This window comes from Salvelinus sp. IW2-2015, unplaced genomic scaffold, assembly GCF_002910315.2.
Source record: "Salvelinus sp. IW2-2015 unplaced genomic scaffold, ASM291031v2 Un_scaffold2610, whole genome shotgun sequence".
NCBI lineage: Eukaryota > Metazoa > Chordata > Actinopteri > Salmoniformes > Salmonidae > Salvelinus > Salvelinus sp. IW2-2015.
Genome location: NW_019943918.1, coordinates 6,433 through 27,577, shown reverse-complemented (window position 1 = coordinate 27,577; position 21,145 = coordinate 6,433). Strand labels below are relative to the sequence as shown.

Below are 21,145 nucleotides of genomic sequence, written 5' to 3'. Positions count from 1 at the left end.
CCTGGTCTTGAGTCTGCTCTTTGGTTCCCCTGTGTGCTGCTCACCTAACACTATCAGCTAATTGTTCTGAACGAATTGACGTTAAAAAAGTAGTGTGGACTAGAGCTGTTTTTCCACCAATCAACGCCACAGAGAAATAAACAAAGAATTATAATTTAATAGAGATTTTGCTGATTTTATTAACTTTATCAGATCTAAATTATTTAATTGTCACTGAATGTATTATGTACTAATCAAATGTGTTAAACTGTTGTTAAATTTCTAGTGTAGGCCTATTCATTGTGCTAATATATATATGCTAATTATGTTCTGGCCCGCCAACTTTTACTCATAAAAAAATTGTCCCGAAGCCAAACCTAGTTGACGTTTTATAGTATGCCATGGCCTTTACTGGCCAACTGCTGTTATGTTTATTATATACTATGGTGTTGTGTCACTAGACTTTGACCAGATATTATTGCATCCAAAGATCAACTGTACCTAGAACATAGATACAGAGACACTTGTCATCAGGCAGGTGCTCTCTCAGCACAACGGAAAATATCTCAATGACTTGACATGTTCTGGTTGTGAATTCAGGCTACAAGGTAGGAATCTTCCCAGTGATTATTGTAAAGTGTGTAGAGACATTAAATGTATGGTTTTATTATAGTATAGTGAATGACAGGAAAGCACTCGGATCTAACAGTCCATTTCACCTGGGACAGGTACGTGACAGTTCAATCATACAAAATCGAGCTAACTGGGCATAGGCAAATTAAATTCAAAAACATATTGTTCATATATCGTATTATACGATTCGTATATCGTGGTTATTTTACAATTAGTAAAAATCATCTTTCAGAATATCAGAACATTTGTTGTTTTCTAAATTACAATGWGCTCCTGCTTCCTTTGTAATTTGGTATGAAACCACTGAACATACTTTTCTTAACATTGTTATTATGAACTGAATTCAGTTATAACATAATAATATCATACCTGTTGAACAAAGCAACACACTAGAATAAGTGGAATTATTAAAAGAGTGAGACATTATTATTATTATTAATAATATTATTCTTATTATATTGGTATTATTAGTTATCTATTAATTAAATCACCTGACTGTTGGATGTATCTGTTAGTAAATGTTTTGAGATAATGAATCAAATAGAACAATTGACCTTCAAGAATTAATTGTCACTGTGTTAACCACAACCAACATGCTGGATCTCTGTTTAGGGGTCAGTGCTCTAAAATGAGTCTCTCTGGGGAGAAAGATGAGGGGGACCAAGCCTCTAAAATTAGTCTCACTGGGGAGAGAGAGGAGGAAGGCTCTGCCTCTAAACGGAGTGTCTCTGGGGAACATGGCACCAAATCTAAGAGGTGAGATTACATTTTTTTAAAGATTTTATGAAGAGTTTATATCCAAAACACTATATCCACCATCTTTTCACATTTGTGTTTTTTCATCAGAAATTAAGGCTTATTGGTGTGTAAAATATTATTGTTCTAAGATTTTAAATTCATAGATTTTAGCGTATGACATTTTACTGAGAACATCACAGCAAGATGAAACAAATATTGTTGCATTCTCTAGATTCTCCCATTTCATTTGCGCTATAGAGCCCCACAGTGGAGGTGTTATAATACCCATAACACCTAGTGGTCAAACAGGGAAATGGTTCCAATAGTTTTATAGAGCCCCACAGTGACGTGTCATAATACCATAACACCTAGTGGTCAAAAGGGAAATGGTTCCAATAGTTTTATAGAGCCCCACAGTGGAGTGTCATAATACCCATAACACCTAGCGGTCAAACAGGGAAATGGTTCCAATAGTTTTATAGAGCCCCACAGTGGAGGTTATAATACCCAAACACCTAGCGTCAAACAGAAATGGTTCCAATAGTTTTATAGAGCCCCACAGTGGAGGTTATAATACCCATAACACCTAGCGGTCAAACAGGGAAATGGTTCCAATAGTTTTATAGAGCCCCACAGTGGAGGTTCATAATACCCATAACACCTAGTGGTACAAAATAGGGAAATGGTTCCAATAGTTTTATAGAGCCCCACAGTGGAGGTGTCATAATACCCATAACACCTAGCGGTCAAACGGAAATGGTTCCAATAGTTTTTCCAATAAAAAACATGAGCTGGCGCACACCCAGATTTTTTTTTTATGTGGAGGTTCTGASTAACGGCTAATAAACTATAAGATATAATAAATAAATTGAGTCCCACACTCCATATATAAACTCCCAGTMATTTWTTGGGGAAATCACCAACGTTTCAGCATCACTGTGCCTTCTTCAGGGTAATGTCATGAATACTTGAACCAGGTTATGTAGAAAAACAGTGCAATTAGTGCAACCAATGACAATAGTGAGGGGTGTGTCATAATTTTTAAGTTAATTAGAATGAATTAATGAAACTGTAAAAAAAAAACAATAGTTTATAACATATTGAATATATTAGTCTATTGTTATCATATGAAAACATAATTGAATATTGTACATAACATTAGCATCAACATACATTATTGTTTAGTTCAATTTCACATATTTAATTGTTTCCTATTTAATGTAATGTTTTGGTTCAACCTTAACGCATAATAAGTATCATCAACAAGGGGAACATATTGGGTGTACTGAGATAAGATGTAGAAAGAATATATCCATTTAAAAGAGAGATTTGTTCATAAGAAGGTCCTATGATCAAAGTCAGTATTCAGACCACTAGGGGTCAATATTTTTAGACAGGATATTCTGTCTCCCTCTGGAGTAGTAGGATCTCCATGTTACCTCCTCTCGTTGGTGGAGCAACATGCTCAATGCCTGTGTATTTGAGGGGGGAGATTGGATGGTTAGCTTCAACAAAGTGATCTGCTACTGGATAGTCAGTGTTCTTACACCTGATTGAGCTGCGGTGTTCAGCTATGTGTTGTTTTAATTGTCTTTTCGTTTGTCCTACGTAGGCTTTTCCACATGAACAGGTGTTGAGATAGATTACTCCCTTGGTCTTGCATGAGATGATCCCCTAACAGGGATTTTCTACCTGTATGTGGATGTCTGAAGAAGGATGTTTTTATAGTGCTATTGCACTGTGCGCATGACCCACATTTGTAGTTCCCTTTTGGAATGGGTGTCAAGAGTGTCTGAGTGGGCTCAGGGGGCAGGTCAGATCTCACCAAACTATCTCCAAGAGTGTCTGAGTGGGCTCAGGGGGCAGGTCAGATCTCACCAAACTATCTCCAATATTGCTACCACGCTTATAGACCAACAGTGGGGGTTCCTTGAAGAGGTGTGTGATTGTTTTGTCTGATTGCAGAATATCCCAGTGCTTTTTTCAGGATTGCTTTCATTTTCTCCCAATTCTTGGTGTACTTGGTGCAGAAGATAGTTGTTTTCTTCTTTGGTTGAGTTTATAGCAATTCCTCTATTGGATTTTTGAGATAATTTCATCATTGCAGCATCAAGAGTTTTGTCCTTGTACCCTCTCATTTTGAATTTATCTGTAATTTTTTTAGCATTGCTGTGAACATCCAATAGTTTTTCCACCATACATTTTTCCCATAGGGAATTGTAAAAACTCTTAAAATAAGGGATGTGTTTCGTGTAGGGTGGGGTGGCGCGGCGGTCCTTGAGGGCAAATCTTGTCATCAAAGTCTGTCATTCTCTAGATTTATGGTGCTTTCAAGACAACTGGAAACGGGAAAGTTTGAATTATGACGTCAGTGATCTTCAGGTCGGAGCTCTAGATAGAGGCCCGAGTTCCCGACTTGGAATTTCGAGTTGGATGACCGTTCAAACCGTATTTTCTCAGTCGGAACTAATTGTTTTTCAGTTTCCAGTTGTCCTGAAATCACTGAAGTCTGACATTTCCCAGTTTCCAGTTGTTTTGAACACAGCAGAAGTCATGCTGGATTCACAGCACAGCCAATGTATTCAACCTTTTCTGTCCCATGGTGTTGCATGTGAATGTTTATCCTTTTAAGCTTGGAAAAGAGACCCTTAAACGCAGATTTGGACCACACATCCTCTCCACTGAATTGCTGGCTAGTGATTGCTTTGCAATGCTCACAGTCAGCCACTGATTCATTCCAAACCACCCATTCCAAACCACTCATTGCTAGCTAAGATTTTGAACGTATGATGTTGACATGATCAGTCCAATCAAAGCTACGGTAGATATAACATGATTTGACGTCATTTTATCTGTGGCCAATGACCTTGAACCTTTTGGATGGACACTTCTAATGTAACTCTATGGCAGCACCCAATGGGCTTGAATTTTCGAGCTCTCCCTGTAGATTTAGTGGTGACATAGTGTCTCCATGAGTGACAGAACACTGAGCCAATCAAGGCGCAACTACAGAACATTACCAACCCCTATGCTCAGTATTTCCTGCTGGCTGCCCCACCACCACAGAAAGCACTGAGCTGGGCTGAAACACCTGCATTTTGGAGCTGCCTTACTCAAGATAACAAAAAATAGGCCATGTTTGTATGCGGCTTTATTAACTCAATGATTATTTTTTTTTTTTACATTGTTTGCAATAATATGTGAAACGTATTAATGCCAAAATAACATTCAGAACAGGCAACAACAAAAAAGCTAAACAGGTGGGGCTCTGCACCTGAATAACAGGTTACCACTGCTCGAAAGCAATTACATGTGGCACAGGAACCACTGACTGGCTGCATGTTTCTATTATCAAGATACCTGCTGGTACCTCTTAACTGGTTAGTACAGCTCATGAGGCTATTATCCAGATACCTGCTGGTACCTCTTACAGCTCATGAGGTGTCCTAAATATCTGCCAACTAGATGGGACACTTATGAATAAAGAGACTTAAAGATCGGTGTCCCGCTAGCGGGACAACTTCCGGTGAAACTGGAGGGCGCATAATTCAAATTAATTATAATAGTTGTTATGGATTTTAAACATTTAGGTACATATAAGTGTCTTATATTGTCTGAAAGCTTAAATTCTTGCTAATCTAACTGCACTGTCTAATTTACAGTAGCTATTACAGTGAAAACATGCCATGCGATTGTTTGAGGACGGCGCCCCACATCAAAATATTTTTTCACTGGCACGTTTCATACATTCACATATAAAGATACAAATATTCACTTACCTTTTGAAAATCTTCCTCTGATTTGTCATCCAAAGGGTCCCAGCTATAACATGTATTGTTGTTTTGTTAGATAAAATCCTTCTTTATATCCCAAAAAGTCTGTTTAGTTGGCGCCATGGATTTGAGTAATCCACTCGTTCAACATGCCAAGATAGGAATCCGAAAATCTACGACTTTGTTTCAACAAGTCAAAATAAGTTTCAATTTAACCCTCATATGCCCTAAAATGTAATTAAACTATAATATTTCATACGGAAAGAAGCACGTTCAATAGGAAACAGATTTTAGCAGGTGCGCAACTTCATCATGGCGCGTAAAGACATGGATTTCCAAGACTGTGTCCTCAAACAAAAACTATTATAACTGTTATTTAGGAATTTGTTTTTGAAGTTACAAGCCTGAAACCTTGAACATAGACTGCTGACATCTTGTGGAAGCCATAGGAATTGTATCCAGAGAGCTATTTTACAATATTAGTTTTTTTTTCCATTTCTAAGAGGATGGTCTCTCAAAAAATATATATATTCCAGCTGGTTTTTCTTTGGATTTCCTCCTACCATATCTATTGTGTTATATTCTCCTACATTATTTTTACATTTCCACAAACTTCAAGTGTTTTCTTTCCAATGGTACCAATTATATGCATTTCCTGGCTTCAGGGCCTGAGCTACAGGCAGTTTACTTTGGGCACATCTTTCAGGCGGAAATTGAGAAAAAAGGGGCCTATTCCTAAGAAGCTTTCATGCCTAACTTTAATTTATACCCATAATAGAAGGACTAAAATGTATTTACTCTCAGCTCTTATAACAATTTATACTCAGAGACACTTTGTGGATGTGGGCACAGATCTCAAAATATTATTATAAAAAACTTAAAATGTTTGTTTAACATAATAATAAATTAATATTACTAAAGTTTCCCATTGTAAAGACTGGGTTTAGTTGTTTGTGTTGCACTGCTCATGTCCGCGTTCTGAAACTGTCCGCGTCCACGTACGGTTTGGCGCCAAGAATACGCGCAGAGTTGGCTGAGGTAATCTTGGGGAACAACGACGGAGTACGCTACAGTGTTGAGAGCCGAAGTTTATTGTTCAATTCGTTTTTAGCTTTACAGTCAGGGACAGTTTGAGTGTAGCCAGATCCTTTTCACTCTCTATCCTCGTTTCAATTTGTGGTTCATCGGATTCGTCATCATTCTCGAGACGAGGGACGGACAAACGACCTGCTAGCTAGCCAAGCTAGTCGGTACAGCTAGGTAAGCTAGCTAGCTACTCGACCAGCAGCATCGTAGTTATCCTAGCTACCACTACATCATCAACGGCTGCCTGCATTTCTTGTGGACCGATGGAGCTCCCCAGTTGTTTCTTCCACCTGTTAAATCCCGTGGAGGGCTTCTCCCTCTCTCATTGACGGATGCTGGCTGTCCGGATCTCCTCTCTTCACTAGATGGACGGTAACTTTAGTGTTTAACCCCTCTGCATCCAAGGACCGACATTTTAAATATTATTTTCTGGGCGTAGAATGGACACATTCCATTTTGAACAACGCTTATTTTGTGATAAAAAAAAACAGTTAATTGCATCCGCCATGGAGCCCAGTTTCATAATATTACCTTATGTCCCTAGTTATGAAGTAATTGCAACAACAAAAAAACATATTTAACCTCTTTGGGCTAGGGGGCAGTATTTTCACGTCCGGATGAAAAGCATACCCAGAGTAAACTGTCTGCTACTCAGGCCCAGAAACTAGGATATGCATATTATTAGTAGATTTGGATTGAAAACACTCTGAAGTTTCTAAAACTGTTTGAATGATGTCTGTGAGTATAACATAACTCATATGGCAGGCAAAAACCTGAGAAAAATCCAACCAGGAAGTGGGAAATCGGAGGTTTGTAGTTTTTCAAGTGATGCCTATCCAATATACAGTGTAAATTTGGTCAGATTGCACTTCCTAAGGCTTCCACTAGATGTCAAAAGTCTTTAGAAAGTTGTTTCAGGCTTCTGTTGTGAAAGGGGAGAGAATAAGACCACTCACAGTAAGTGGTCAGGCTGAAAGCCTTTAGGTGTTTATCGCGCGTGGCCATGAGCGCGAGCTCCGTTCCCTTTCCTTTCTAATGACAACTGAATTGTCCGGTTGGAATATTATTGAAGATTTCTGATATAAAACATCCTAAAGATTGATTATATACATCGGTTGACATGTTTCTACGAACTGTAATGGAACTTTTTTGACTTTTTGTCTGGACTTTGTGCTCGCCACTTGTGCATTTGGATTAGTGAACTAAACGCGTGAACAAAAAGGAGGTATTTGGACATAAATTATGGACTTTATCGAACAAAACAAACATTTATTGTGGAACTAAGATTCCTGGGAGTGCATTCCGATGAAGATCATCAAAGGTAAGTGAATATTTATAACGCTATTTCTGACTTTTGTTGACTCCACAACATGGCGGGTATCTGTATGGCTTGTTTTGGTGGCTGAGCACTGTACTCAGATTATTGTATGGTGTGCTTTCGCCGTATAGCTTTTTTGAAATCTGACACAGCGGTTGCATTAAGGAGAAGTTTATCTTTAAGGTATGTTTCACCCTTCCAGCTCCTATTAGTTCTATTAAGCACTGTGGCACCAACTCACCTTCTGAACGTTCTATTACTAGCTCATTGTTCTGCGTCACAATGCCAGCTTCACTTCACTATTCACTATTTGGACACTGTGTTAACTAACCTCCAAACGAGCTTCAATGCCATACAACACTCCTTCCGTGGCCTCCAAMTGCTCTTAAACGCTAGTAAAACCAAATGCATGCTTTTCAACCGKTCGCTGCCTGCACCCGCACGCCCGACTAGCATCACCACCCTGGAYGGTTCCGACCTAGAATATGTGGACATCTATAAGTACCTAGGTGTCTGGCTAGACTGCAAACTCTCCTTCCAGATTCATATCAAACATCTCCAATCCAAAATCAAATCTAGAGTCGGCTTTCTATTTCGCAACAAAGCCTCCTTCACTCACGCCGCCAAACTTACCCTAGTAAAACTGACTATCCAACCGATCCTCGACTTAGGCAATGTCATCTACAAAATAGCTTCCAATACTCTACTCAGCAAACTGGATGCAGTTTATCACAGTGCCATCCGTTTTGTTACTAAAGCACCTTATACCACCCACCACTGCGACCTGTATGCTCTAGTCGGCTGGCCCTCGCTACATGTTCGTCGTCAGACCCACTGGCTCCAGGTCATCTACAAGGCTATGCTAGGTAAAGCGCCGCCTTATCTCAGTTCACTGGTCACGATGGCAACACCCACCCGTAGCACGCGCTCCAGCAGGTGTATCTCACTGATCATCCCTAAAGCCAAAACCTCATTTGGCCGCCTTTCCTTCCAGTTTCTCTGGCCGCCTTCCTCCGGACTGGAACGAATTGCAAAAATCTCTGAAGTTGGAGACTTTTATCTCCCTCAACAACTTTAAACATCTGCTATCTGAGCAGCTAACCGATCGCTGCAGCTGTACATAGTCCATCGGTATATAGCCCACCCAATTTACCTACCTCATCCCATAATGTTTTTATTTATTTACTTTTCTGCTCTTTTGCAACCAGGATCTCTCTTGCACATGATCATCTGATGATTTATACCCCAGTGTTAATCTGCTAAATTGTAATTATTCGCTCCTATGGCTATTTATTGCCTACCCCTCATGCCTTTTGCACACATTGTATATAGATTCTCTTTTTTTTCTTTTTTTTCCTACTATGTTATTGACTTGTTTATTGTTTACTCCATGTGTAACTCTGTGTTGTTGCTGTTCACACTGCTATGCTTTTCTTGGCCAGGTCGCAGTTGCAAATGAGAACTTGTTCTCAACTAGCCTACCTGGTTAAATAAAGGTGAAAAAAATATTAAAAGCCAATTCCTACTTTGGTCGCCTTTCCTTCCAGTTCTCTGCTGCCAATGACTGGAACGAACTGCAAAAATCACTGAAGCTGGAGCACTCATATCTCCCTCACTAGTTTTAAGCACCAGCTGTTAGAGAGCTCACAGATCACTGCTCCTGTACATAGCCCATCTGTAAACAGCCAATCTATCTACCTCATCCCCATACTGTATTTATTTATTTATCTAGCTCCTTTGCACCCCAGTATCTCTACTTGCACATTCATCTTCTGCACATCTACCATTCCAGTGTTTAATTGCTATATTGTAATTACTTCGCCACAATGGCCTATTTATTGCCTTAACTCCCTTATCTTACCTCATTTGCACTCACTACATATACTTTTTGGTTTTCTTTTTTCTACTGTATTATTGACTGTATGTTTTGTTTATTCCATGTGTAACTCTGTGTTGTTGTATGTGTCGAATTGCTATGCTTTACCTTGGCCGGGTCGCAGTTGCATTTTAGAACTTGTTCTCAACTAACCTACCTGGTTAAATAAAGGTGAAATAAAATAAAAKAAATACAAATATTAGGGCACCCATTGGGTGGGTGCTTTTGGGAGAGAAACAAAAACATTGACTATAGCAGGTATTGAACCCCGGGTAAATTATCACTAGTCAGAACCTCAACCTCATAACACCTCAACCTTAGTATACATGCATTATAAAAATCATCTTAATATCTGATATTGCGAGTAAACAACCTCGGAATAGAAAAGACAAGAGTGSGTCTTCCATCCCGCCAATAAATTACATCATTCAACCCTCCCGGTTAGTATATTTACCTCAACATACCCCTCACTTGAGATAGAAGGAGAATACGTTTTTCTCGACCAGAGGTGACTGAATTAATGTTCAGGCATGTTGATAATCGTTATAGTAATGAAGTAWAATTTCAAAACATGAGCATAAAAACAGGTAATAATGAACATGAATCATCATTATATTACTTCACAGTAATCTGTTGAATGCTTTTTCAGTCCTACCTCTTGAGTTAGCAGTGTGGAAAGGGACAGAAAGTAGCGCACACAGGAGTTTTCCTGTGAGGGGGAGTGGTGGTGTATCCAGGGAGAAAACTAAACTGATCTTCTGAAATGTAATTCRTGGTCTTATGCTGCCATCTATTGGAATTACGTAGCAACTGCAGTAGTACTGAATAATGTGTAATTCCTTACTAAAGTAGTAATTACTCAGAATTGCAAAATATAACATTTTACCACTTACAACCCTAAAATAACCATATATTTCATAATAAACAATTAAACTGACTTAAACCAAAAACATCATACATTTAGTTAATTATATATACAAATATATTTAATTAGATGGGTGACATTATTTGCAAAGTAACAGCCCTGTAGACAAAGAAGAGCTCTTCAGTAGGTAGCAAAATATTCAAAGGCCATTTTCTCAAAAGTGAGGTTACAAGTTTATCATCTATCAAAGCAGAATTACTTTCCCATTGTTCCTCAACTGTAGCATATTATATACTATTTTCTAGCTCTGAGTCTGTACTTCTATGCAATGTAAAAAAATATATTTCAAACTTTGCTACTTAAGACTGAATCGAGCCAGTCGGTCACATTCGACTGTTTAAAACCTAGCAGTACTACTGATTTCTCTGGGAGTGAAGCAGATATATATTATTACTGTGTTAAACCTAGCAATATTACTTATTTCTCTGAGAGTAAGGCAGATTTATAGCATTTTGCAACAAAACATGACTATTTGTCTCTCTGAAATGAAAACATCAAGTGATAGATTTTAAACAAATACATTTCTGTCATTGAACAACCCCATGCCATCATTAGATAGTGAAAAAACACCCCAATCTCTTTCATAATTTATTTAAACAAAAAAAGCAAATTTACGAACATTTCTGAAGATGGATATAAAGCGTTTTGGAATGAAACTCTTCTCTTGTTTCCCCATCTGAGCTCAGAGTAGATGAGATATGAATTGTTTGTCTCTGTTGTGTTGAAGCTCAATCAAGCAGGAGAGACCAGCATCCCCTGTACCCAGCTGTGTGTCCATGAAGAGTCACCAGTCTATGGATCCTCCTCTAAACTTTAGAGAGGGAGACTTTTCTACTGAACAAAGGTAAGAAGAACTCATGTGTCATGGTCAGTGAGTTAAACCACACTGTCTCTAGTCATTTCTCCTCTCCCATTTTCCCATTTATTTGTGTTGTTTTCATAATCCATAGTCCTAAAACAATATTAAACAAACACAACGTTCCCTCCCTGTGTGTGTGTGTGTGTGTGTGCTGTCTCTTATACACATCTAGATGTGTATAAGAGACAGGTGTGTGTGTGTGTGTGTGTGTGTGTGTGTGTGTGTGTGTGTGTGTGTGTGTGTGTGTGTGTGTGTGCACGCGCACTCCCTGGATGAGGAGATGTAATCTCATGTTATGTCCACAGAAACCAACAGGAGAGATCAAAGTCAGCGATTCTCACTGGTCAGTCTTCCCAGAGTCATCAAACAGACCTAGACTACATATTCAGTGTATGTGGTCCTGTTATGTACATTTGTTTCTGTTTAAATAAAGCTGATCTGTTATTTATTCATTAATGTGTTAAAGAGAAAGCATTTTGTCTCTTGCTTAACTTATTTACTTGATTTATTTCAGTTGCTTGAAGAGAATATTATGACATTTGTGAAGAACGAGCTGAAGATGTTCAAGAGGATTCTTAGTCCAGAACTCCCAGAAGGCTTTGAGGGTCAGAACTCCCAGAAGGCTTTGAGGGTCAGAAGCAGGATAAGGAAGTGGTGGATGCTGAAGATGAGAAGCAGGAGAGCAGTGCCAGAGACGGGGCTCTGAAGATCACACTGCACGTCCTGAGGAAAATGAACCAGATGAAGCTGGCTGACACACTGGAGAAAAGTAAGAGCTGTCTGAATCATGTTGAATGCTGTTTTATAACATTTAAAAGCTGTAGCTAAAGTACAGCTAAAATAGCTGTGTAACTCAATGATATTGGAGCAGCCTTAACACAACACCCAGTGACCTCATCAAGTAGCAGCAGGGATGTGTTGATTAATTTAGAGAGAGAGAGAGAGACAACATTAATAATACCATCAATAATATCAATAACATTATAATCAGTCACACCAGTCTGTAATGCATTATGAAAACATTTACACATTTATACAGTCAGTTAAGAGGATAAATTATTATAATTTAAAACTTTACAACAGTCCTACAATACTGTAGGCATTAAAACAGACAAAAAATGAATATCCTCTGTGTTATTTCTAGATTCAGATGATCCTGCTGTGATTTGCCAACGTGAACTCAAATCTAATCTAAAGAAGAAGTTTCAATGTGTATTTGAGGGGATYGCTAAACAAGGAAACCCAACACTTCTCAATAAGATCTACACAGAGCTCTACAGCACAGAGGGTGGAACAGGACAGGTCAATAATGAACATGAGCTGAGACAGATTGAGACAACAACCAGGAAACAAGCAAGACCAGAGACTGCAATCAAATGTAACGACATCTTCAAACCCTTAACTGGACAACACAAACTTATCAGAACTGTGCTGACAAAGGGAGTCGCTGGCATTGGAAAAACAGTCTCTGTGCAGAAGTTCAKTCTGGACTGGGCTGAAGGAAAAGCAAATCAGGATGTCCAATTTGTATTTTCATTCCCTTTTCGGGAGCTGAATTTGATGAAAGAGGACAAACACACTTTCATTGAACTTCTAAATCACTTCTCAATGGAAACCAAAAAATCAAGAATCTCAAACTTCGACAAGTACAAAGTTCTGTTCATCTTTGATGGTCTGGATGAGTGCCGACTGCCCCTAGACTTTCAGAAGAACAGGACCTGTTGTGACGTCACAGAGTCAACCTCAGTGGATGTTCTGCTGACAAATCTCATCRAGGGAAATCTGCTTCCCTCTGCTCTCCTCTGGATAACTACCCGACCTGCAGCAGCCAATAAGATCCCTTCAGGGTGTGTTGACCAGGTGACAGAGGTACGAGGGTTCAATGACCCACAGAAGGAGGAGWACTTCAGGAAGAGATTCAGTGATGAGGACCTGGCCAGCAGAATAATCTCACACATAAAGACATCAAGGAGCCTTTACATCATGTGCCACATTCCAGTCTTCTGTTGGATTTCTGCAACAGTCCTTGAACACATGCTGGAACATAAGAGAGAAGAGATACCCAAGACTCTGACTGAGATGTACACACACCTTGTGGTGTTTCACACCAAACAGAAGAATGAAAAGTATCTTGGGAAAGAAGAGACACACTGGAACAAAGAGAGCATTCTGTCACTGGGAAAACTAGCTTTTCAACAGCTTGTGAATGGCAATCTGATTTTCTATGAAGAAGACCTGAAAGCGGCTGGCATTGATGTCAATGAAGCCTCAGTGTACTCAGGATTGTGCACACAGCTCTTTAAAGAGGAATGTGGGCTGTCCCAGGACAAGGTGGGCTGTCCCAGGACAAGGTGTACTGCTTCATACATCTGAGCATTCAGGAGTTTCTGGCTGCTGTATATGTGTTCCTCTCATTCATCAACATCTAATTGACAACCTGCAAACAAACAACAAGTCTGAAGTTACTTTCTACAAGAGTGCTGTGGATAAAGCCTTACAAAGTGAGATGGGAAACCTGGACCTTTTCCTTCGCTTCCTTCTGGGCCTCTCACTGGAGTCTAATCAGAAGTACTTACAAGGTCTACTGACAAAGACAAGAAGCAGCTCACAGAGCCATGAAGTAACAGTCAAGTACATCAAGGARAAGATTGGGGAGAATCCCTCTCCAGAGAGGAGCATCAATCTGTTCCACTGTCTGAATGAACTGAATGACCATTCTCTAGTGGAGGAGATCCAAAGCTACCTGAGTTCAGGAAGTCTCTCAAAACCCAAACTGTCACCTGCACAGTGGTCAGCTCTGGTATTTGTGTTGCTGACTTCAGAAAAGGAGCTGGATGTGTTTGACCTGAAGAAATACGCCAGATCAGAGGAAGGTCTTCTGAGGCTGCTGCCAGTGGTCAAAGCCTCCAGAGCTGTTCTGTGAGTAAATAAAATGATTAGTTAATTATGTGATATAATATGTATTTAAAAACATATTGAATACGTGCATTGATGTTTACATTGGTATAACAAAATGACCATAAAGTTCTATGAGACGGAAGATGAATCTATATGTTGTTTGGGAGAAAACTTCTTATTGCTGCAATCCCGTTAATGGGATCGATATGACAACAGCCAGTGAAAGTGCAGGGCGCCAAATTCAAAACAACAGAAATCTCATAATTAAAATTCCTCAAACATACATCTRTCTTATACCGTTTTAAAGGTAATCTTGTTGTTAATCCCACCACATTTCAAATGTATGTAATGTCCGATTTCAAATAGGCTTTACAGCGAAAGCACCACAAACGATTATGTTAGGTCACCACCAACTCACAGAAAAACACAGCCATTTTTCCAGCCAAAGAGAGGAGTCACAAAAAGCACAAAAAGAGATAAAATTAATCACTAACCTTTGATGATCTTCATCAGATGACACTCATAGGACTTCATGTTACACAATACATGTATGTTTTGTTTGATAAAGTTCATATGTATATAAAAAAATCTGAGTTTACATTGGCACGTTATGTTCAGTAGTTCCAAAACATCCGGTGATTTTAATCCGGAGAGCCACATTAATTCAACAGAAATACTCATCATAAATGTAGATGAAAATACAAGTTATACACATGGAATTATAGATATACCTCTCCTTAATGCAACCGCTGTGTCAAATTTCAAAAAAACTTTATGGAAAAAGCTAACCAATGCAATAATCTGAGACGGCGCTCAGAAAAAAAAAAGTATCCGCCATGTTGGAGTCAACAGAAATTAGAAATAACATTATAAATATTCCCTTACCTTTGATCATCTTCATCAGAATGCACTCCCAGGAATCCTAGTTCGACAATAAATGTTTGATTTGTTCGATAATGTCCATTATTTATGTCCAAGTAGCTACTTTTGTTAGGGCGTTAGGTACACATATCCAAACGCTCGTGCAGGTCCAGCCTAACTTCGGACAAAAACTTAAAAAAGTTATATTATATAAACATTTCAAACTAAGTATAGAATGAATCTTTAGGATGTTTTTATCATAAATCTTCAATAATGTTCCAACCGGAGAATTCCTTTGTGTGTAGAGAAGCCATGGAACGCAGGTCAATATCATGTTAAATGTGCTTGACCAGGAAATGGCTCTCTGCCAGTAACCTGACTCATTCAGCTCTTATTCAGCCCCACATCACAGTAGAAGCCTCATTCAAGTATATAAAGACGGTTGACATCTAGTGGAAGCCCTAGGAAGTGCAACTTCATCCATATCCCTCTGTGAATTCAATAGGGGCTGAGTTGAAAATCGACCAACCTCAGATTTCTCACTTCCTGTTTGATTTTCTTCTCAGGTTTTTGCCTGCCATATGAGTTCTGTTATACTCACAGACATCATTCAAACAGTTTTAGAAACTGCAGAGTGTTTTCTGTCCAATACTAATAATAATATGCATATATTAGCCACTGGGACTGAGGAGCAGGCCGTTTACTCTGGGCACCTTTCATCCAAGCTACTCAATACTGCCCCTGCAGCCATAAGAAGTTAACCAAATTAATATACCATTGTCCTTCCATTGTCGACTACTCATTAAATTAACAGTGTTTTTGTGAAATCATGATGATCTCTTTGTCAGGCTGTCAGGCTGTGGAGTTACAGAGGAAGGCTGTGCTTCTCTGGTCTCAGCTCTTAAGTCAAACCCCTCACACCTGAGAGAGCTGGATCTGAGTAACAATGACCTGAAGGATTCAGGAGTGGAGCTGCTCTCTGCTGTACTGGGGAATCCCCACTGTAAACTGAAGACTCTGAGGTCAGTATTCCTGTAGTTGGTCAACAAGTGATAACTGTTCACCTGATCCACATGTGTTAACCAGGCACACAAAGTCCACACCATATGTGTTTGGACAGTGAAGCTTACAGTTTTACATTAGGTGCTGTGCTCCAGCATTTTGGATTTGAGATAGAATGTCACCTTTTATTTGAGAGTATTCATATATGTTTTACCGTTTAGAAATGAAAGCACTTTCATGTTTGTACAGTGGCTTGCAAATGTATTCACACCCCTTGGCATTTTTCCTATTTTGTTGCCTACCTGTTTACATAAATGTGAAATAAATAATAAATAATAAAAATAAATAAAATAAAACAACCTGGAATTAAAATAGTTTTTGGGGGGTTTTGTATCATTTCATTTTATTTTGAAGGATGAGCCTGCAAGAGCACATTGGGTAAGTGGACAGGTGGGGGCTCTCCGGGTGATTGTTGCGCAATTCTGAAAGGTAGCCATTGTCTCTCTCGCTCCTAGTGAAAACCCAACTGTCCCGGTTGATTTATTATCGAATAGATATGTGAAAAACACCCTGAAGTTGGATCAAAAACAACGTTTGACATGTTTATGTGGACATTATGGATATAATTTGGAATTTTTTACTGCGTTGTCGCGAACGCTTTTTCCGGTGGATTCCTTGTCATGACGCATCAAACAAACGGAGGTATTTGGATATAAAACGTATCTTTATTGAACAAAAGGAACATTTGCTGTCTAACTGGGAGTCTCGTGAGTGAAACCAACCGAAGATCATCAAAGGTAAACGATTAATTTGATTGCTTTGCTGGTTTTTGTTACCGAGTTACCTGGCGCTAGCTGTTCGTATTGTTTTGTAGAGCGATCGATACATTTACACAAATGCAAGTATTGCTTTCGCTGTAAAGCATAATTTCAAAATCTGAGACGACAGATGGATTAACAAAAGGCTAAGCTGTGTTTTGCAATATTGCACTTGTGATTTCATGAAATTATATTTTATGATTTACCTCTGGCGCTAGGCTACGCTATGCTAGTCAGGGTTTTTGATGACAAAAATCCCGGATCCGGGATGGGGAGTCCTGAAAGGTTTTAAATTACAGGTTGTAATACAAAAAACGCCAAGGGGGATGAATACTTTGCAAGGCACTGTATGTATTAAAATATCCTCAAATAAAAGGTGACATTATATGCTGTCACCTCATATGAAACATTTGATCTCAAATACAAAATGTTAGAGTGTAGAGACACATTTGAAATGTTTGCTTCACTGTCAAAATAGATATGGTGTGGACTGTATACTCAATACAATCTAAATATGATACCTCACTGTCTGTCTTCTGACTGATACTGCTTTTTAAACTGGTCTGGTCAGTCTACTCAAATATTCGTACTATGCATTTTTCTCTCTACAAGTAATATTATGATCATTTTATAAACTAATGAACATTCCTATTAAAGATAATGAATATATTGGCTAGTTTCAAGACACTGATGTATCTGAAAATGTTGAAAAAAGTGCACTGCCACTATTTTCACTACTAAAGAATAGCAGTGTGATTTTAATATGATTTGACTCTTTGCAGGTTGTCAGGCTGTCTAGTCACAGAGGAAGGCTGTGCTTCTCCGGTCTCAGCTCTGAGGTCAAACCCCTCACACCTGAGAGAGCTGGATCTGAGTAACAATGACCTGAAGAATTCAGGAGTGAAGCTGCTCTCTGATGGACTGGGGAATCCCCACGTAACCTGGAGACTCTGAGGTCAGTATTCCTGTAGTTGGTCAACAAGTGATAACTGTTCACCAGATCCACATGTGTTTACCAGACACACATAGTCCACAACAAATGTGTTTGGACAGTGAAGCTCCAGTTTTAAATTTGGTGCTATGCTCCAGCATTTTGGTTTGAATAGAATGTTTCATTATAGTGACAGTACAGAATGTCACCTTTTATTTAAAGGTATTCATACATATATATTTTATTCGTTTAAAAAAGAAAGCACTTCATGTATTTAGTTCTCCCATTTGAAAAAGTCTTAATTATTTTGACAAAATTAATTTATATTGTTTAAAATAATCATAAGTTTAGTATTTGGTTCCATATTCCATGCCTGCAGTGATTACATCAAGCTTGTGATTCTACTAACTTGTTGAATGCATTTGCAGTTTGTCTTGGTTGTGTTTTTCCTAATAGAAACTGAATGGTGAATAATGTCCTGTCATTTTGGAGTCACTTCACTTGTATTGTCAGTAAGAATAGAATATGTTTCTGAACACTTATACATTCATGTGGATGCTACCATGATTATGAATAATCATGAATGATCGTCGAATGAATGGATGAACTGAGAACACTGTCACACGAGCGCCACAGCAATATCAATCACCTGTTACTTGCTCAATAGGTCGCAGAGCGACATTCAGCCCAATGTCTTCATGTCTGTCCATCGCCTCTCTGCTCACTATCGGTAAGTCACCCCGAGTGAAGAGGTTAGCCCATGTCTTTGCATATGTACACGCTTCTGGTTATTAGAGAGATAAGTGACGAGAGCTGAGCATCATCCATCTTCGTTCGTATGCCGTTCTGGCTTATATGGTACTCGGTGACGAGGTTACCATCGTTTCTCGCTCTGTACCACCTCTCTGTATTGAAGATATGGTGGAGAGGTTAGCATGACTTTTGTTGTAGCCTCCTGTCCTACCTTCGGTAATCCCCCCGGTAAAAGAAAGAGGCTTAGTACCTGTTCTGTTGTACGCCCTCTGGTTATTCGGTTATCAAGAGGCCATGACGCAGGTCTAAGTATGTCTCTTGTTTGCAGCCTCTGTTTATTGGTTATAACGCCCACCACGGTTGCACGCCACGCTTATACAGCCCATGACCTTTTGTCTCGTCATCGCTCACTTATAACCTTTCTCACTCACATTATTCATTCCTTCACGATCTCATCACGATTCCTGCTCCTTCAATCCACAATGCCCGCATTCCATCAGGAAATAAACATACGTCAATCGTTCACCGAACGCATGTTCACAATACTCCAGACATCGACCAACACGCAATCTACCACGTCATCATCCACACCACGGTTCAGTTACTATTGGGCAAAAAACACTCCCTCAGACCAGACCACAACAACCAAACACAAACTGCAAAATGCGTCAATCTGCCGTCCAGATCCCTGATGTGCAAACACTATTCTGACTACTGAATAATCCAAACTGTATAAAGAGACGTCAAGCAGCCACAGGTTTAAAAATGTTTTCTATCACTGCTCACAATAACAATAGGTTGAATAGAGACTAGTATAACTCACCTATAACAATCATAAATATCGCCACATACCGCAAAACACGCACCTATCCACTGTCCTAATCTTTTGCACCAACTGATACGACCATACCCCACAGCGTATATATCATACATAGGATCTGCGTCAGTCAACTTCAAATATTCTCAGTAACTATACACATTTTTCTATCTGCAGGTCACAACTATCAGTTGAACAATAGGGTCATTTATTAATACAAATGAAACATCCATTCAAGGAACAATAATCTGAGCAGACTTATTAGGAACAATCACATAGATATATGAAAATACAATAGTGAAAATATCATAATATTCAACTTAGCCACAAAATTAATTCCACCCACAAAAGAAAACCTAAGCCCAGATGACTGATTGTGAAAATAAATATGATTTCTGCTTATTACAGGCACTGTCAGGCCCCTCGTGGATGCTTCAAACAGAGGAAAGCTGTGCATTCTCATGGCCCTCAGCTCGTGAGGTCCAAACCCTCACAACAAACACCTGAGCAGACAAGCTGTGACATCTGAGCTAAATGAATGAAGAGACTTACACCAGGAGTCGAGAAGACAATGATTTCTCACCACTGCCTGGACGCTGAAGGGGAATCACACCACTGATCACTGGAAGACATATCACGAGGTCATGTATTTAACACCATCATAAGAACTAGTGACGCATAAACATGGATCACACTGCTCTCCACGGCAGACACACATGTGTTTACCAGGCACACCATCAGACTAACCTCACAACAAAACAAAACAGCTCACATTCAAAATCAACACCATCACCAAAACACTACAAAAAATCCACACACATCCGAAACCGCATCATATCCTGCTCGATATGGCAACAGTGAAAGCTTCCAGATTAAGTAAAAAAATCATAGCGTGATTCTCTCAAACAGAACATCTTTAGGGATTATAGAAGGATAAGAAAACATCCAGTTAACGTATCTCAGCGGCCCAGTCACCAGCTCACACGAATATAGATCACAACTTTCTTATCTCTCCGAGGTTAACTTGCGTGAGAGGCTTAGTTCAAATCGCCACTTTTGCTCTCGCAGCCTTTGTTATTCTGCCGCACCTGCGATGAAAACGCGATAGCTCATCCCTTCTCGCTATGGTACAACAATCTGTTATGGATAAACTATCGGTCACGACTACAGCTCATAGCGATGTTCTCGATTGTCACAAATCACAGCTCTCATCTAGGTAACTATCGTCGCAAGAGCGCTATAGACACACTACAGTATATTCTGATTTAGCCTCACTGTTATTGGATCAAATAGGATGAGCAAGTTAGCATGTTTTTGTTGTACTACCTACATGCATCATAGCTATTCAGTAACACTCCACAGGAGAAAGAAGAGCATGAACCTATCAATCTGTTATTTATGCTTTACTAGGCTCCTACAACCTGATAACTCAAATTCGCGCTATGGTGAGAGTCACTCTCGCATGGTGTAGTTGGTACGCTCTCTTAACTTCTACACTGAAATACAAAATTAATGACTACCATTCATGATCGTTGCTCCACTAATGGAGTCAACCGGGCCTTGATTGTAGTCACACACTGCGCTAATCATAACGAAACACACTGGCCACCAACATACATACCACCTCTACTATCGACACTACATCTAATTCAAAATACAGCTATTCAGTTACTCATGGTCAGAATAATTTAATCGAATTTTCACAAATAGAGGGGACATAGAATAAATAAGAGATGCTTCTACAATCTTCATAATAAATGGTGAAACAGATATGTACTCTAAATATACCCCAAACTAAAAGAAGGTGACAATTCATACTATCACACCGGTCAACACCAACCACACATCATATATGAACATATTTGAAACTACATCAAA

The 21,145-nt window shown here is 39.2% G+C and overlaps 1 pseudogene; it reads left to right on the top strand.

Moving 5' to 3' along the window:
* Positions 1-398: 398 nt before the first annotated feature.
* LOC112074379 (NLR family CARD domain-containing protein 3-like) lies at positions 399-17,716 on the top strand (annotated as a pseudogene).
* The last annotated feature ends 3,429 nt before the right edge of the window (positions 17,717-21,145 follow it).